This window comes from Piliocolobus tephrosceles, chromosome 10 (assembly GCF_002776525.5).
Source record: "Piliocolobus tephrosceles isolate RC106 chromosome 10, ASM277652v3, whole genome shotgun sequence".
NCBI lineage: Eukaryota > Metazoa > Chordata > Mammalia > Primates > Cercopithecidae > Piliocolobus > Piliocolobus tephrosceles.
In genome coordinates this window covers 53,763,159-53,781,096 of record NC_045443.1, presented here as the reverse complement: position 1 = coordinate 53,781,096, position 17,938 = coordinate 53,763,159, and positions in this window count along the sequence as shown.

Below are 17,938 nucleotides of genomic sequence, written 5' to 3'. Positions count from 1 at the left end.
CTCACTCTGTTGCCCAGGCTAAAGTACAGTGGTTCGATTTCAGCTCACGGCAACCTTGGTCTCCCAGGTTCAAGAGATTCTCCTGCCTCAACCTCCTGAGTAGCTGGGATTACAGGTGTGCACTACCATGCCCAGCTGATTATTGTATTTTTAGTAGAAACAGGGTTTCACCATGTTGGCCAGGCTGGTCTGAAACACCTGATCGGCCCACCTGAACTAATTTTTCAGGAGTTTAGGGGTCCTTTTGGACAAATGGGGATCCATTCAGTCAGTTCGGGGGCTTAAAATGTTATTTTTTATCTATCTATCTATCTATCTATCTATCTATCTATCTATTTTTTGAGACAGAGTTTCGCCCTTGTTGCCAAGCCTGGAGTTCAATGGCCCAGTCTCAGCTCACCACAACCTCCGCCTCTTGGGTTCAAGCAATTCTCCTGTCTCAGCCTCCTGAGTAGCTGGGACCACAGGCACACGCCACCACACCTGGCTAACTTTTGTATTTTTAGTAGAGATGGGGTTTCACCATGTTGGCCAGGATGGTCTTGATCTCTTGACCTTGTGATCCACCCACCTCAGCCTCCCAAAGTGCTGGGATGACAGGCATGAGCCACCGCGCCCAGCCTAAATTTTATTTTCCACAATTCTAACACCCAGAAGTGAGATTGCTGGATTTTTGATCTCTGAATTAAGCACAAAGTTTCCTGACCTGTGTCCCAAGAGTTGCCTTTACAGTCCCACTGATTTGTTGATCTAGTTCTTCGAAATCTTCATTAAGACCAGGCATGGTTGCTCACGCCTACAATCCCAGTACTTTGGGATGCCAAGGAGGGTGGATTACCTGAGGTCAGGGGTTCGAGACCAGCCTGCCCAACATGGTGAAACCCTGTCTGTACTAAAAATACAAATATTAGCCGGGCATGGGCACCTGTAATCTCAACTACTTGGGAGGCTGAGGCTGGAGAATTGCTTCAACCCAAGAGGCAGAGATTGCAATGACCAGAGACCACCAATTACACTCCAGCCTGGGTGACAAGAGTGAAACTCCGTCTCAAAAAAAAAGAAAAAGAAAAAGAAATCTTCATTAAATTAGATCTTTCTCTGCCTTTTCATTTGGTATAAATCTGGCTTAAAGAAGCAGACACTGCCTACATGCATTTAATGATTCTAAGAAATCAGCAACTCCCAAAGGACATAAATTAAGGATGAAAATCCCTAACTGCTCTTGTATGATGGAGAGTTGTGTCAGGAAGTGAAGAAATTTCCTCTTTTGTTATTTAAAAGGGAGACTAAGAGACTGTGGTTAGCAATTCATAATAGCCTGTGTCTCCAGCCCATGAGAGTCACTTGGGGCCGGCGCGGTGGCTCACGCCTGTAATAGCAGCACTTTTGGAGGCTGAGGCGGGCAGATTACCTGAGGTCAGGAGCTTGAGACCAGCCTGGCCAAGCTCTTTAGTGAATCCCCTTATGTGAATCCTCGTCTCTACTAAAAACATTAAAATTAGCCGAGTCTGGTGTCAGGCACCTGTAATCTCAGCTACTCTGAAGGCTGAGGCAAGAGAATCGCTTGAAGCCAGGAGGCAGAAGTTGCGGTTTGCTGAGATCATGTCATTGCACACCCGCCTGGGCGACAAAGCAAAACTCCATCTCAAAAAAAAAAAAAAAAAAAGGCCGGGCGCGGTGGCTCACACCTGTAATCCCAGCACTTTGGGAGGCCACGAGGTCAGGAGATCGAGACTATCCTGGCTAACACGGTGAAACCCTGTCTCTATTACAAATACAAAAAATTAGCTGGGGGCAGTGGTAGGCACCTGTAGTCCCAGCCTACTCTGGAGACTGAGGCAGGAGAATGGTGTGAACCCGGGAGGCGGAGCTTGCAGTGAGATGAGATGGCACCACTGCACTCCACCCTGGGTGACAGAGCGAGACTCAGTCTCAAAAAAAAAAAAGGGGAGGCATTTGTGACCTTGATTCACCAGGTGTTGGGGCGCACCCCTGTAATCCCAGCTACTCAGGAGGCTGAGGCAGGAGAATCACTTGAACCCGGGAGGTGGAGGCTGCCGTGAGCCGAGATCAGCCATTGAACTCCAGCCTGGGCAACAAGAGCTAAACTCCTTTTCAAAAAATAAATAAATAAACTAGCCAGGTGTGATGGCACCCACCTGTAGTCCCAGCTGCTTGGGAGGCTGGGTAGGAGGATCACTCAAGCCCAGAGGTCAAGGCTACGGTGAGCAGAAATCGTGCCACTGCACTCCAGCCTGGGTGACAGAGTGAAACCCTATCTCAAAAAGATAAAATAAATAAGGCCAGGTGCGGTGGCTCACCTCTGTAATCCCAGCACTTTGGGAGGCCGAGGCAGGTGGATCACCTTAGGCCAGGAGTTTGAGACCAACCTGGCCAACATGATGAAACCCTGTCTCTACTAAAAACGCAAAAATAGCCAGGTGTGGTGGTGCGCACCTGTACTCCCAGCTACTTGGTAGGTTGAGGCGGGAGAATTGCTTGAATCTGTGAGGTGGAGGTTGCAGTGAGCCGGGATGGCACCACTGCACTCCATCCTGGGTGACAGAGTGAGACCCTGTCTCAAAAAATAAATAAATAACAAAAAAAGAAACAGAAGACAGCCTTTTTAAGAAAAAGGAATGACTGGTCAACAATGTCAAACACTTAGGTCAGAGGCCTTTGAACCAGAGCAACTCCATCTTGAATTAGAGCAGGGTAAAATGAGGCTGAGACCTCCTGGGCTGCATTACCAGGATATCAGGCATTCTACGTCACAGGATGAAATAGGAGGTCGGCCCAAGGTACAGGTCACAAAGACTTTGCTGATAAAACCAGCATGTGGTAAAGAAGCCGGCCAAAGACCACCAAAACCAAGATGGCGACGAAAAGCAACCCCTCGTCATCCTCACTGCTCATTATATGCTTATAATTCATTAGCACACCAAAAGACACTCCCACTAGCACCATGAAGGTTTACAGATATCATGGCAAAGTCAGGAAATTGTCCAACAAGTCTAAAAAGGGGAGGAGCCGTCAGTTCCGGGAATTATCATGCCTTTCCCAGAAAGCTCATAAATAATCCACCCCTTGTTTAGCATGTAATCAATAAATAATCATAAAAGTAGTCAACCAGTAGCCCTCGGGGCTGCTCTGGCTATGGAATAGCCATTCTTTTATTTCTTTACTTTCCTAATAAACTTGTTTTCACTTTACTATACGGAGGTGTCTGAATTCTTTCTTGCTTGAGGCCCAACAACTCCCTCTTGGGGTATGAATAGGAACCCCTCTGTGGTAACACTTCAAAGAGATCAAGAACAGGTCGGGCGTAGTGGCTCATGCCTGTAATCCCAGCACTTTGGGAGGCCGAGGTGGGTGGATCACTTGAGGTCAGGAGTCCAAGACCAGCCTGGCCAACATGGTGAAACCTCATCTCTACTAAAAATACAATTGCCGGGCGCGGTGGCTCACGCCTGTAATCCCAGCACTTTGGGAGGCCGAGACAGGTGGATCACGAGGTCAGGAGATCGAGACCATCCTGGCTAACACGGTGAAACCCCGCCTCTACCAAAAATACAAAAAATTAGCTGGGCGTGGCAGCGGGCACCTGTAGTCACAGCTACTCGGGAGGCTGAGGCAGGAGAATGGTGTGCACCCGGGAGGCGGAGCTTGCAGTGAGACGAGATCGCGCCACTGCACTCCAGCCTAGGTGAGAGTGAGAGTCCATCTCAAAAAAAAAAAAAAAAGTACAACAATTAGCTCAGCATGGTGGCACACACCTGTAATCCCATCTACACAGGAGACTGAGACAGAAGAATTGCTTGAACCCAGAACCCAGGAGGCGGAGGACGCAGTAAGCCATTGCACTCCAGCCTGGGCAACAAGAGCGAAACTCTGTCTCAAAAAAAAAAAAAGAACAGAGACTGAAAAAAAAAGGCCTTTTTTTTTCCTGACAGAGTGTCTCTGTCACCCAAGCTGGAGTACATGGCGTGATCTCAGCTCATTTCCACCTTGACCTCCTGGGCTCAAGTGATCCACCCACCTCAGCCTCCTAAGTAGCTAGGACTACACCACACATGGCTAATTGTTTTTGTGTGTGTGTGTGTATGAAATGGAGTCTCACTGTGTTGCCCAGGCTGGAGTGCAGTGATGTGATCTCAGCTCACTGCAATCTCCACCTCCCAGTTTCAAGCGAGTCTCTGATCCTCAGCCTCCCAAGTAGCTGGGATTACAGACACAAGCCACCACACCCAGCTAATTTTTTTTTTTTTGAAACAGAGTCTCACTGTGTTGCCCAGGCTGGAGTGCTGGAGTGCAGTGACATGATCTCGGCTCACTACAACCTCTGCCTCCCAGGTTCAAGCAATTCTCCTGTCTCAGCCTTCTGAGTAGCTGGGACTACAGGGGCCCGCCACCACACCCAGATAATTTTTGTATTTTTAGTAGAGACATACACCATGTTGGTCAGGCTGGTCTCAAACTCCTGACCTTAGGTGATCTGCCCACCTTGGCCTCCCAAAGTGCTGAGATTACAAGCGTGAGCCACTGTGCCAGGCCACATGGCTAATTTGGGGTTTTTTTTTTTTTTTTTTTTTTGGTAGAGACAGGTTTTCACCACGTTGCCCAGGCTGATCGTGAACTCCTGGGCTCAGGCAATCTGCCCACCCAAAATAACAGGATTATAGGCATGGGCCACTGTGCTCGGCCTGAAAAAAAGGACATTTGAATTTGACAATTGAGTGGCTTGCAGTGTATCCATTTTAGTAGCTTGGGGGAGTGTGAACCAATGAATGAATAGCAAAGAAGTACCTTTAGTGAGAATAGTTCGTGGAGTAATCTTAGAAATGTGGAAAAAGTTTAACAGACCACAGCATAAAAAGGAGGCCTGAGGAAAGATCTGTTTTGTCTTGCTTTTTAGAATGGAACACCTAAGCACATTTGTAGACAAAAATGGAAAGATTAAGGGAATAAACTGCAAATTCATACTCCTGGAAAAGGCCGGAGACAATGACATTAAGAACACACACAGATGGCCAGGCACTGTGGCTCACACTGTAATCCCAGCATTTTGGGAGGCTGACGTGGGCGGATCACCTGAGGTCAGGAGTTTGAGACTAGCCTCACCAACATGGCAAAACCCCGTCTCTACTAAAAATACAAAAAATTAGCCGGGCGTGGTGGCACATGCCTATAATCCCAGGCTGAGCAGAAGAATCACTTGAATGTGATAGGCAGAGGTTGCATTGAGCTGGGAACACATGCAGAAAAGATCATCCTGTGCTTGAAAGGGGACATTCTTTTTTTTAATTTATGATTATTGTTGTTTTAATTGAGACAAGGTTTGGATCTATTGCCCAGGCTGAAGTGCAGTGTCATGATCTCAGCTCCCTGCAACCTCCAGAAGAAGGACACGTCTATAGAGATGGAAGCACAACAAGATTTCACAAGTTAGATACTACATGGGAGTTAGATCTTAATTTCCATGTTGTAGTACCTAACAAACCTGCAGACAGAAAGCTTAAGTGATCTGAGGTCCTCTGCTGTAAAAAATATTTCTGTCACAGATCTGGCACCTAATTCATTCATTCAACAAATATATATTGAGCGGGCAGGCATGGTGGCTCAAGCCTGTAATCCCAGCACTTTGGGAGGCCAAGATGGATGGATCACTTGAACCTAGGAGTTTGAGACTAGCCCGAGCAACATGGCAAAACCCCATCTCTACAAAATACTTTTTTAAATTAGCTGGGAGTGGTAGTGCACACCTGTAGTATCAGCTATTGGGAGACTGAGGTGGGAGGATCACCTGAGCCTGGGGAGGTCAAGGCTGCAGTGAGCCACAATCACATCACTACACTCCAGGCTGAGCAACGGAGGCTGTGTCTCAAAACAAAATGTGTGTATGTATACATATATATATATACACATATATATGTGTGTGTGTGTATGTATATTCTTTGTTTGTATACACACAGATACACACAGAGCTAGAGAGAGAGAGTGCAAGCACCAGAATCAAGTTTAAAAGCTCTTCCCTTAGACTTACTTTCATCTCCTTCCCTCTTCCTTTGCCTTCTCTCTTTCCTTTGGCTTTTATCCTCTCCTGCCTCATACCAGACCTGTTCTCCCTGTTATCCTGTCTTCATCAACCCCTCCTCTCTTTCCACTGGCTTCTTTTCTCACCCATCGAACATGATAAAATATCCCATTCCTAAACAAGCCACAAAAAAATCCCTTTCCTCAACTACTAAATATAAATAATATTCAATCATATTTCTACTCCTCCATCTGTCCCTTTCAGTCTCAGCTAATGGTGTCGAATTTCACCCAGTTTCCCAAACTAGAAACCTCCTTCTCTGACTCCTTTTCTAACTGGTCTTCAAGGTTAGAAATACATCAAAATTCTGGGTTAGCTTTATCTGTCCATTCCTACTGCCACTGCTTTAGTTCTGGGTCTAATCTCTTGCCTAAACTACCGTGACTGGTTTGTCCATAGTTTTTCTCCATTACAGCTAAATTATTAATATATTTAACAAACATTTTTGAGCAACTACTATGTGCCAGGGACTGAGAATAGTGAGAAAAGTATGACAGCAGTGCTCTCACTCAAGAAATGTGTCCACTAGGCCATGCACAGTAACTCATGCCTGTAATCCCAGCATCACCATATACCACATCTGGCTAATTTTTTATTTTTGTAGTGATGGGCTCTCCCTGTGTTGTCCAGGTTGGTCTCAAACTCCTGGATTCAAGCAATCCTCCCGTCTTGGCCCCCCAAGTACTGGGATTACAGGAATGAGCCACCCTGCCCTGCCCACTCAGGGGTCTTATTTTCTTTTCTTTTCTTTTTTTTTTTTTGAGACGGAGTCTTGCTCTGTCGCCCAGGCTGGAGTGCAGTGGCTGGATCTCAGCTCACTGCAAGCTCCACCTCCCGGGTTTACGCCATTCTCCTGCCTCAGCCTCCCGAGTAGCTGGGACTATGGGCGCCCGCCACCTCGCCTGGCTAGTTTTTTGTATTTTTTAGTAGAGACGGGGTTTCACCAGGTTAGGTTAGCCAGGATGGTCTCGATCTCCTGACCTCGTGATCCGCCCATCTCGGCCTCCCAAAGTGCTGGGATTACAGGCTTGAGCCACCGCGCCCGGCCAGGGGTCTTATTTTCTATAATATAAACATAATATAAGGTGATGTTTGGGGTAGAACAGTGGTCCTCAATGTTTTTGGCACCAGAAATGGGTTTTGTGCAAGACAAGTTTTTCCATGGTGAGGGAATAGTTTTGAAATGAAACTGTTCCATCAAGCATTAGATTCTCGTAAGTGGCCAGGCACAGTGGCTCACTCCTGTCATCCTAGCACTTTGGAAGGCTGAGGCTGGTGGATCTCCTGAGGTTAGGAGTTCCACACCAGCCTGGCCAACATCACAAAACCCTGTCTCCACTAAAAATACAAAAATTAGCCGGGCACGGCAGGGCACGGTGGCTCATGCCTGTAATCCCAGCACTTTGGGAGGCTGAGGCAGGTGGATCATAAAGTCATGAGATCGAGACCATCCTGGCTAACACGGTGAAACCCCGTCTCTACTAAAAATACAAAAATTAGAAGGGCATGGTGGCAGGCACCTGTAGTCCCAGCTACTTGGGAGGCTGAGGAAGGAGAATGGCGTGAACCCGGGAGGCGGAGCTTGCAGTGAGCCGAGATCACACCACTGCACTCCAGCCTGGGCGACAGACCGAAACTCCGTCTCAAAATAAATAAATAAATAGCCAGCTGCGGTGGCAAGCACCTGTAATCCCAGCTACTCAGGAGGCTGAGGCAGGAGAATCGCTTGAACCTGGGAGGTGGAAGTTGCTGTGAGCGAAGATCACGCCACTGCACTCCACCCGGGGTGACAGAGATCCTGTATCAAAAAAAAAAAAAAGATTCTCATAAGACAAGTGCAACCTAGATCCCTCGAATGTGCAGTTCACAACAGGGTTTGCACTCCTATGAGAATCTAATGCCATCACTGATCTGATAAGAGGGAGAGCTCAGGCAGTAATGCTGGCTCACACAGTGCTCTTCTCTTGCTGTGTGGCTCCTTTCCTAATAGGCCATTGACCGGTATCTGTCCACAGCCTGGGATTGCCACAGCCTGGAGGTTGGGGACGTGGGGGTAGAAGAACTCTTTTTTTTTTGGAGACAAAGTCCTGCTCTGTGGCCCAGGCTGAGAGTACCATGGCACAATCTCAACTCACTGCAACCTACACCTCCGGGTTCAAGCAATTCTCCTGCCTTAGCCTCCCAAGTAGCTGGAACTACAGGCGTGTATCACCATGCCCAGCTAATTTGTTTTTTTTTTTTTTTTTTTTTTTTGAGATGGAGTTTTACTCCTCTATCGCCCAGGCTGGAGTGCAATGGCGCAATCTTGGCTCACTGCAACCTCTGCTGCCTGGGTCCAAGCAATTCTCCTGTCTCAGCCTCCTGAGTAGCTGGGATTCCAGGCACCTGCCACCGTGCCCAGCTAATTTTTGCATTTTTAGTAGAGACGAGTTTTCACCATCTTCCCCAGGCTGGTCTTGAACTCCTGACCTCATGATCCACCTGCCTCGGCCTCCCAAAGTGCTGGGATTATAGGCATGAGCCACCGCACCTGGCCTAATTTTTGTATTTTTAGGAAAGACGGGTTTTGCCATGTTGGCCAGACTGTTTTGAACTCCTGACCTCAAGTGATCCACCCACCTCAGCCTCCCAAAGTAACGGGTTTACAGGCATGAGCCACCGTGACCAGCAGAAGACAATTTATATTTTTGTTTTTTATATATTTTATTTATTTTTGAGATGAAGTCTTGCTCTGTCGCCCAGGCTAGAGTGCAGTGGTGCGATCTCAGCTCAATGCCACCTCCGCCTTCTGGGTTCAGGTGATTCTCCTGCCTCAGCCTCCCCAGTAGCTGGGACTACAGGTGCGGGCCACCACGCCCAGCTAATTTCTTTTGTTGTTTTTTGAGACGGAGTCTTGTTCTGTTGCCCAGGCTGGAGTGCAGTGGCGTGATCTCGGCTCATTGCAAGCTCTACCTCCCGGCCTCACACCATTCTCCTGCCTCAGTCTCCCGAGTAGCTGGGACTACAGGCGCCCACCACTACGCCCAGCTAATATTTTTTTTTTTGTATTTTTAGTAGAGACGGGGTTTCACTGTGTTAGCCAGGATGGTCTCGATCTCCTGACCTTGCGATCTGCCCACCTCAGCCTCCCAAAGTGCTGGGATTACAGGTGTGAGCCACCGCACCTGGCATAATATCTTGTATTTTTAGTAGAGACAAGGTTTCACCGTGTTAGCCAGGATGATCTCGATCTCCTAACCTTGTGATCTGCCCACCTTAGCCTCCAAAGGCTGGGATTACAGGTATCAGCCACTGCGCCCGGCCACCATTTTAAAAATACTTCAATGCATGTCATTTTTTTTTTTTTTTTTTTGAGACAGAGTCTCGCTCGGTCGCCCGGGCTGGAGTGCAGTGGCCGGATCTCAGCTCACTGCAAGCTCCACCTCCTGGGTTTACACCATTCTCCTGCCTCAGCCTCCGAAGTAGCTGGGACTACAGGCGCCCGCCACCTCGCCCGGCTAGTTTTTTGTATTTTTAGTAGAGACGGGGTTTCACCGTGTTAGCCAGGATGGTCTCGATCTCCTGACCTTGTGAAACGCCCATCTCGGCCTCCCAAAGTGCTGGGATTACAGGCTTGAGCCACCGCGCCCGGCCAATGCATGTCATTTTTACAGGTAAATACCTTATTAGCTTTTTTTTTTTTTTTTGAGACGGACTCTCACCCTGTTGCCCAGGTTGGAGTGCAGTGGTGCAATCTTGGTTCACTGCAACCTCCACCTCCCAGGTTCAAGCGGTTCTCCTGCCTCCGCCTCCCGAGTAGCTGGGACTACAGGCGCATGCCACCACGCCCGGCTAATTTTTCTATTTTTAGTACAGACAGGGTTTTACCATATTGGCCAGGCTGGTCTCAAACTCCTGACCTTGTGATCCGCCCACCTTGGTCTCCCAAAGTGCTGGGATTACAGGCATGAGCCACAGCGCCCGGCATATAGCTTTTAAAAGGCTCTTCTTTCCTGTAAAGATGTTCATGTTGATGCTGGCCCAAGACACACTGGTAGTGCAAACCAAAACTCAGAGTATGAGCTCCCTGTCTTTTCTCTGCCATTGTACTGAGTGTGGTTGACTCTGTTTCTGTCCATGTCTTCTCAAGAGACTTTAAGATTAATCAAGTGATTCCTGGCCAAGAAACAAAAGCAAAATCATCCCATTCCCCATTGGATTTGGAAGAAAACTTAAAATAAAATCAGGTACTACTCCAAGAGGAGACATTAGAGGAGAAGAACTAAGGAATATAAGGAATTGCACATGAGATGGCACACATTTTTGCTGTATCAAGGTCACTATGATCTTAACCACATCAAGCTGAAAATATCTGGACAGTCGGATGTGTTTTCTTGGGAAATGTTTTTTCTTTGTTGATATGCTGTGCACTAGTAGGCTGGTTCAGTAATAAATATCTGAGACATTTTGTTTGAACGACAACCATAACAAAAAAAAAAACCTCAGAATATGAGAAAACGCAATCAGGCATGATGGCTCACTGCTGTAGCCCAAGCAACTCAGGAGGCTGAAGTGGGAAGATCACTTGAGCCTAGAAGGTTGAGGCTGCAATGGGCCATGATCGTGCCCCTGTACTTCGGCTTGGGCGACAGAGAGATATTGTCTCAAAAATAACCACATTAAAAAAAAAAAGGACATGAGAAAACTACTCAGCACAAAATACAGTACTCTTTGTAAAACTTTCTTCAAGCCAAATGAATAGGCTATGTTTTTTATTTATTTATTTATTTTTTTTGAGACAGAGTTTCACTCTTGTTGCCCAGGCTGGAGTGCAATGGCATGATCTCTGCTCACTGCATCCTCCACCTCCTGAGTTCCAGCGATTCTCCTGCCTCAGCCACCCAAGTAGCTGGGATTACAGGCGCACACTACCATGCCTGGCTAATTTTCTATTTTTAGTAAAGACAGAGTTTCACCATGTTGGCCAGGCTGCTCTCGAACTCCTGACCTCAGGTGATCTGCCCGCCTAGGCCTCCCAAAGTGGTGGGATTACAGGCCTGAGCCACTGCCTCCGGCCCCACTAGGCTATGCTTCAACATTGTTGAGAAGATAATAATGGCATCAAATAATTTTTTTTTTTCAGAGACAGGATCTGGCTATGTTGCCCAGGCAGGTTTTTGTTTTTGTTTTTTTGTTTTGTTTTTGAGATGAAGTCTCGCTTTGTCGCCCAGGCTGGAGTGCAGTGGAGTGATCTTGGCTCACTGCAACCTCTGCCTCCCAGATTCAAGCGATTCTCCTGCCCCAGCCTCCCGAGTAGCTGGGATTACAGGCACCTGCCACCGCACCCAGCTAATTTTTGTATTTTTAGTAGAGACGGGGTTTCACCATGTTGGCCAGGCTGGTCTCGAACTCCTGACTTCAGGTGATCTGCCCGCCTCGGCCTCCCAAAGTGCTGGGATTACAGGCATGAGCCACCGCGCCCGGCCAGGTTTTTGTTTTTGTTCCTGTTTTTGTTTTGTTTTGAGACAGAGTCTTGCTCTGTCGCCCAGGCTGGAGTGCAGTGGCACGATCTCGGCTCACTGCAAGCTCCGCCTCCTGGTTCCACACCATTCTCCTGCCTCAGCCTCCCGAGTAGCTGGGACTACAGGTGCTGCCACCAGGCCCAGCTAATTTTTTGTATTTTTAGTAGAGACGGGGTTTCACCGTGTTAGCCAGGATGCACCTGACCTCGTGATCTGCCCACCTCAGCCTCCCCAAGTGCTGCAATTACAGGCGTGAGCCACCACACCCAGCCTGTTTCTGTTTTTGTTTTGAGACAGAGTCTCGCTCTGTCATCCCAGCTGGAGTACAGTGACGCATTCTTGGCTCACTGCAACCTCTGCCTCCTGGGTGCAAGCGATTCTCCTGCCTCAGCCTCCCAAATAGCTGGGACTGTAGGCATGTACCACCACACCCAGCTAATTTTTGTATTTTTAGTAAATATGGGGTTTCACCATGTTGACCAGGCTGTTCTTGAACTCCTGACTTCAGATGATCTACCTGCCTCGGCCTCCCAAAGTGCTGGGATTACAGGCATGAATCATTGCTCACAGCCACCCAGGCAGGTTTTGAACTCCTGGCCTCAAGCCATCCTCCCACCTTGGCCTCCCAAAATGTTGGGATTACAGGCATGAGCCACCATGCATGGCCTAAAACATAAGTACTTTAAAAAATGATTTTATTTGCCAGGCACAGTGGCTCACGTCTATAATCCCAGCACTTTGGGAGGCTGAGGCAGACAGACCACCTGAGGTCAGGAGTTCAAGACCAGCCTGGCCAACATGGTGAAACCCCATCTCTACTAAAAAAAACAAAAAATTAGCCGACGTGGTGGCAGTTGCCTGTAATCCCAGCTACTTGGGAGGCTGAGGCAGGAGAATTGCTTGAACCCAGGAGGTAGAGGTTCCAATGAGCTAAGATTGTGCCACTGCATTCCATCCAGCCGGGGCAACAGAGCAAGACTCCATCTCAAAAAAATAAATAAATAAATAAATAAATTTTTCAAAGACAGGGTCTCCCTACATTGCTCATGCTGGACTTGAACTCTTGGGCTCAAGCAATCCTCCCACCTCAGCCTCTCAAGTAGCTTGGACTACAAGTGGCTCCTAGTGATGTTTATATTAAGCTGGGTCATAATATCTCTTTTAAGGTTTATGGCCAATTTATTTATTTATTTATGTATTTATTTGAGACAGAATTTCGCTCTTGTTGCCCAGGCTGAAATGCAATGGCATGACCTCGGCTCACTGCAACCTCTGCCTCCCAGGTTCAAGCAATTCCTCTGCCTCAGCCTCCCAAGTAGCTGAGATTACAGGTGCCTGCCACCACGTCCAACTAATTTTTGCATTTTTAGTAGAGATAGGGTTTTGCCCTGTTGGCCACGCTGGTCTTGAACTCCTGACCTCAGGTGATCCACCTGCCTCAGCCTCCCAAAGTGTTGGGATTACAGGCGTGAGCCACCGCGCCCGGCCCAATTTTTATTCCCTATACCCAAGAGACATTTTTACCATTCTGCACCCTTTCCCTTTGACTTCCTAATACAAAACTAACAACTTCTAAGTTGTTATCTTATTAGAAAGCCCCCTTAATAAAATAGAACTTTTCTCACCATCGATTAACAATTTTTTTAATTGCTCAAGTCAGTCTATAAAGTTCTCTTTTGCAATTTGTGACTCAGGACATATATTTAAATTCAGTCCTTACAGGAGGATCGATTGAACCCCCGAAGTCAAGACTGCAGTGACCTGTGATACCACTACTGCACTCCAGCCTGAGTTACAGAGTGAGACTCTGTCTCAAAAATAAATAAATTCAATCCTCAGAAAAATATCAGGGAGAACATGGATGTTATAACTGACAGAATGTTTCTACATCCCTTTTACAAATTTTTTTCAATTGTCCTAGTAATTTCTTTCCTCTTAGGCAATTGTTAGATTGTTAAACATTTTTTTTTTCTTTTGAGACAATGTCTTGCTGTGTTACCCAGGCTGGAGTGTCCTGGTTACATTATGGGTCACTGCAGCCTGGACCTCCTGGGCTCAAGCAGATCCTCCCACTTCAGTCTCCAGTGTAGCTGAGACTATAGGCACAAGCCACGACACTCACCTAAGGATTCAACTTTTGAAACAGGATCTAATACTTGCCAAATATTTTCTAGTTTCTGCCAATTCAGGCTGCAGATTCTTTTGCCAAAACCTCTGGCTCATAATATGTTTGAATCTAGATTTTGCCCCTATAGAAACTGAACTTCTTAGTGAATTTGAAAAAGAAATCTGGTTCAACTTGGGTTCCACTGGCTAATGGTTGAGATAACATCTAAATGCATGGATAAACCTGATTACAAACTATTTGTGATCTTTTGAGAGAGAAGCCATTTTCAGAACTACATTAACATGAAATCCCTTGAAATATGTTTAGCAAAGAAGACACAGGGAAGTAAATAAGCAATGGCAGTATGTGTGTAAATAACAGTGAATTAGGCTGACGCGGTGGCTCACACCTGTTATCCCAGCACTGTGGGAGGCTGAGGCAGGCGGATCACTTGAGACTAGGAGTTCAAGACCAGCCTGGGCAACATGGCAAAACCTTGTCTCTATTAAAAATACAAAAATTAGCCAGGTGTGGTAGCGCAGGCCTGTAATCCCAGCTATAAGGGAGGCTGAGGTGGGAGAATCACTTGAACTCAGAAGGTGGAGGTTGCAGTGAGCCAAGATCACATCACTGCATCAGCCTGGGCACCAGAGTGAGACTCCATCTCAAAAAAACAAAACAAAACCCTATGAATTAGGATGCAGTGGGTTTGAATTTTTTTTTTTTTTTTTTTTTTTTTTTTTTTTGAGGCGGAGTCTTGCTCTGTGGCTCAGACTGGAGTGCAGTGGCCGGATCCCAGCTCACTGCAAGCTCAGCCTCCCGGGTTTACCGCCATTCTCCTGCCTCAGCCTCCCGAGTACCTGGGACTACAGGCGCCCGCCACCTCGCCCAGCTAGTTTTTGTATTTTTAGTAGAGACGGGGTTTCACCGTGTTAGCCAGGATGGTCTCGATCTCCTGACCTCGTGATCCGCCCGTCTCGGCCTCCCAAAGTGCTGGGATTACAGGCTTGAGCCACCGTGCCCGGCCGAATTTTTTAAAATGTATTATAAAAGGCGGTTTTTCACCCAATACTTCTTTTGATATTTGGAGTTGCAGTCATGTAATTGCTACCTTCAGTTCCGTTCTTCCATTTTAAATTCATCTTATACCTTTATCACCAAATTCATCTACAACACAAGATAACTACTCCCCTACTTAAAAAAAACTTCAAGGCCGGGCCCGGTGGCTCACGTCTGTAATCCCAGCACTTTGGGAGGCCGAGGCAGGCGGATCACGAGGTCAGGAGATCGAGACCATCCTGGCTAACACGGTGAAACCCCGTCTCTACTAAAAATACAAAAAATTAGCCAGGCATGGTGGCGGGCGCCTGTAGTCCCAGCTACTCAGGAGGTTCAGGCAGGAGAATGGCGCGAACCTGAGGCGGTCTCCTGAGAGGGACCATCCTGGCTAATACAGTGAAACTCTGTCTCTACTAAAAATACAAAAAAAAAAAAAAAAAAAATTAGCCAGGCATGGCGGCGGGCGCCTGTAGTCTCAGTTACTCTGGAGGCTGAGGCAGGAGAACAGCGTGAACCCAGGAGGCAGAGCTTGCAGTGAGCCGAGATCGCGCCACTGCACTCCAGTCAGTCTCAAAAAAACAAAAACACTACCAACCAAAAAAAAAAAAACTTCAATAGTGTCCCACTGTCAGAGAAATAAGTTAAAAACAATTAGCCTGGCCAGACACAGTGGCTCACGCCTGTAATCCCAGCACTTTGGGAGACCAAGCGGGGACGAATCACGAGGTCAGTAGTTCAAGACCAGCCTGACCAACATGGTGAAACCCCGCTTCTACTAAAAATGCAAACATTAGCCGGGCATGGTGGTGTGTCTATAGTCCCAGCTAGTCTGGAGGCTGCTGAGGCAGGAGAATCGCTTGAACACAGGAGGCGGAGGTTGCAGTGAGCCAAAACACTTATTAAGCTGTGTGGACCATGACGTTATTGCTGTCAGGAAATTTTTTTGTTGCTGTTGTTGAGACAGAGTCTCGCTGTGTGGCCCAGGCTGGAGTGCAGTGGCCGGATCTCAACTCACTGCAAGCTCCGCCTCCCGGGTTTACGCCATTCTCCTGCCTCAGCCTCCCGAGTAGCTGGGACTACAGGTGCCCGCCACCTCGCCTGGCTAGTTTTTTGCATTTTTTTTTAGTAGAGACGGGATTTCACTGTGTTAGCCAGGATGGTCTCGATCTCCTGACCTCGTGATCCGCCCGTCTCGGCCTCCCAAAGTGCTGGGATTGAGCCACCGCGCCTGGCCGGAAATTTTTTTAAAAAGTTGTGTGGACTGGCTGGGCGCAGTGGCTCATGCCTGTAATCCCAGCACTTTGTGAGGCCAAGGTGGGTGGATAACCTGAGGTTATGGGCAACCTGGTGAAATCCCATCTTTACTAAAAATACAAAAATTAGCTGGGCATCATGGGGAGCGCCTATAATCCCAGCTACTCAGGAGGCTGAGGCAGGAGAATCACTTGAACCCGGGAGGCGGTGGGTGTAGTAAGCCAAGATTGCGCCACTGCACTCCAGCCTAGACAACAGGGTGAGACTCTATCTCGGAAAAAAAAAAAAAAAAAGCCTGACATTCAGTGCCACCATTATTTGGTTGTGACTCACCTTTTTTTTTTTTTTTTTTGACACAGAGTCTCACTCTGTCACCCAGGCTGGAGTACAGTGGTACAATCTAGACTCGCTGCAACCTGCATCTCCTGGATTCAAGAGATTTTCCCACCTAAGACTCCTGAGTAGCTGGGATTATAGGTATACCATGCCCAGCTAATTTTTGTATTTTTAGTAGAGATGCGGTTTCATCATCTTGGCCAGGCTGGTTTCGAATTCCTGGCCTCAAGTGATCTGCCTGCATCCGCCTCTCAAAGTGCTGGATTACAGGCATGAGCCACCGCGCCCGGCCATGACCTACCTTCTTGAACACATCTTGAATTTACTTCCTTACACTCTGGACTACTTAGGCTAGAGATTGGCAAACTACAGCCTGCATACCAAATCCGGCCCCCCTGTCACTTTTCGTCTGATGTAAGAGTTACAGTTTTCACTTTATCTATTTAGAGACGGAGTCTCGGAGTCTCGCTGTGTTGCCCAGGCTGGAGTGCAGTGGCGCCATCTTGGCTCACTACAACTTCTGCCTCCCCTGTTCAAGCGATTCTCCTGCCTCAGCCTCCAGAGTAGCTGGGACTAATAGGCACACCAATCATATCCGGCTAATTTTTGTATTTTTAGTAGATATGGGGTTTCACCATGTTGGTCAGGATGGTACCTCTCTCTTGACCTCGTGATCCGCCTGTCTTGGTGTCCCAAAGTGTTGGGATTACAGGCATGAGCCACGGGCGCCCGGCCTAATTTTTATTTATTTATGTTTTTGAGAGGAAGTCTCCCTCTGTCTCCCTGGCTGGAGTGCAATGGAAGGATCTTAGCTCACTGCAAACTCCGCCTCCTGGGTTCAAACGATTCTCCTGCCTCAGCCTCTGGAGTAGCTGGGATTACAAGCGCCCACCACCACGCCCTCTTAATTTTTCCCCCCATACAGAGTCTTGCTCTGTTACCAGGCTGGAGTGCAGTGGCGCGATCGGCTCACTGCAATCTCCGCCTCCTGGGTTCAAGCAATTCTCCTGCCTCAACCTCCCCAGTAGCTGCAGCGCCCACCACCACACCCGGCTAATTTTTGTATTTTTAGTAGAGATGGGGTTTCACCACGTTGGCCAGTCTGGTCTCAAACTCCTGACCTCGTGATCCGCCCGCCCGCCTTTCGGCCTCCCAACGTGTTGGGATTACAGGCCTGAGCCACTGCGCCCGGCCAAATATTTTGCATTTTTAGTAGAGACGGGGTTTCACCATGTTGGCCAAGCTGGTCTTGAACTCCTGATCTCCAGTAAGCCAGCGGCCTCGGCCTCCCAAAGTGCGGGGATGACAGGCGTGAGCCACCGCGCCAGGCCAACTTCCCTTTTTTTTTTTTTGAGACAGGGTCTCACTCTGTTAGAGTTAGAGTGCTCGCAGCAACGTCTACCTCCCGGGTTCGAGCTATCCTCCCGCCTCATACTCCCTAGTATTTGGCATTACAGGGGCGTGCCACCATGCCCTGCTAATTAGCAATTTCAGTAGAGATGGGGTTTCACCATGTTGGGCAGGCTGGTCCTGAACTCCTGACCTCAGGTGATCCGCCCACCTCAAGCTTCCCAAAGTACTGGGATT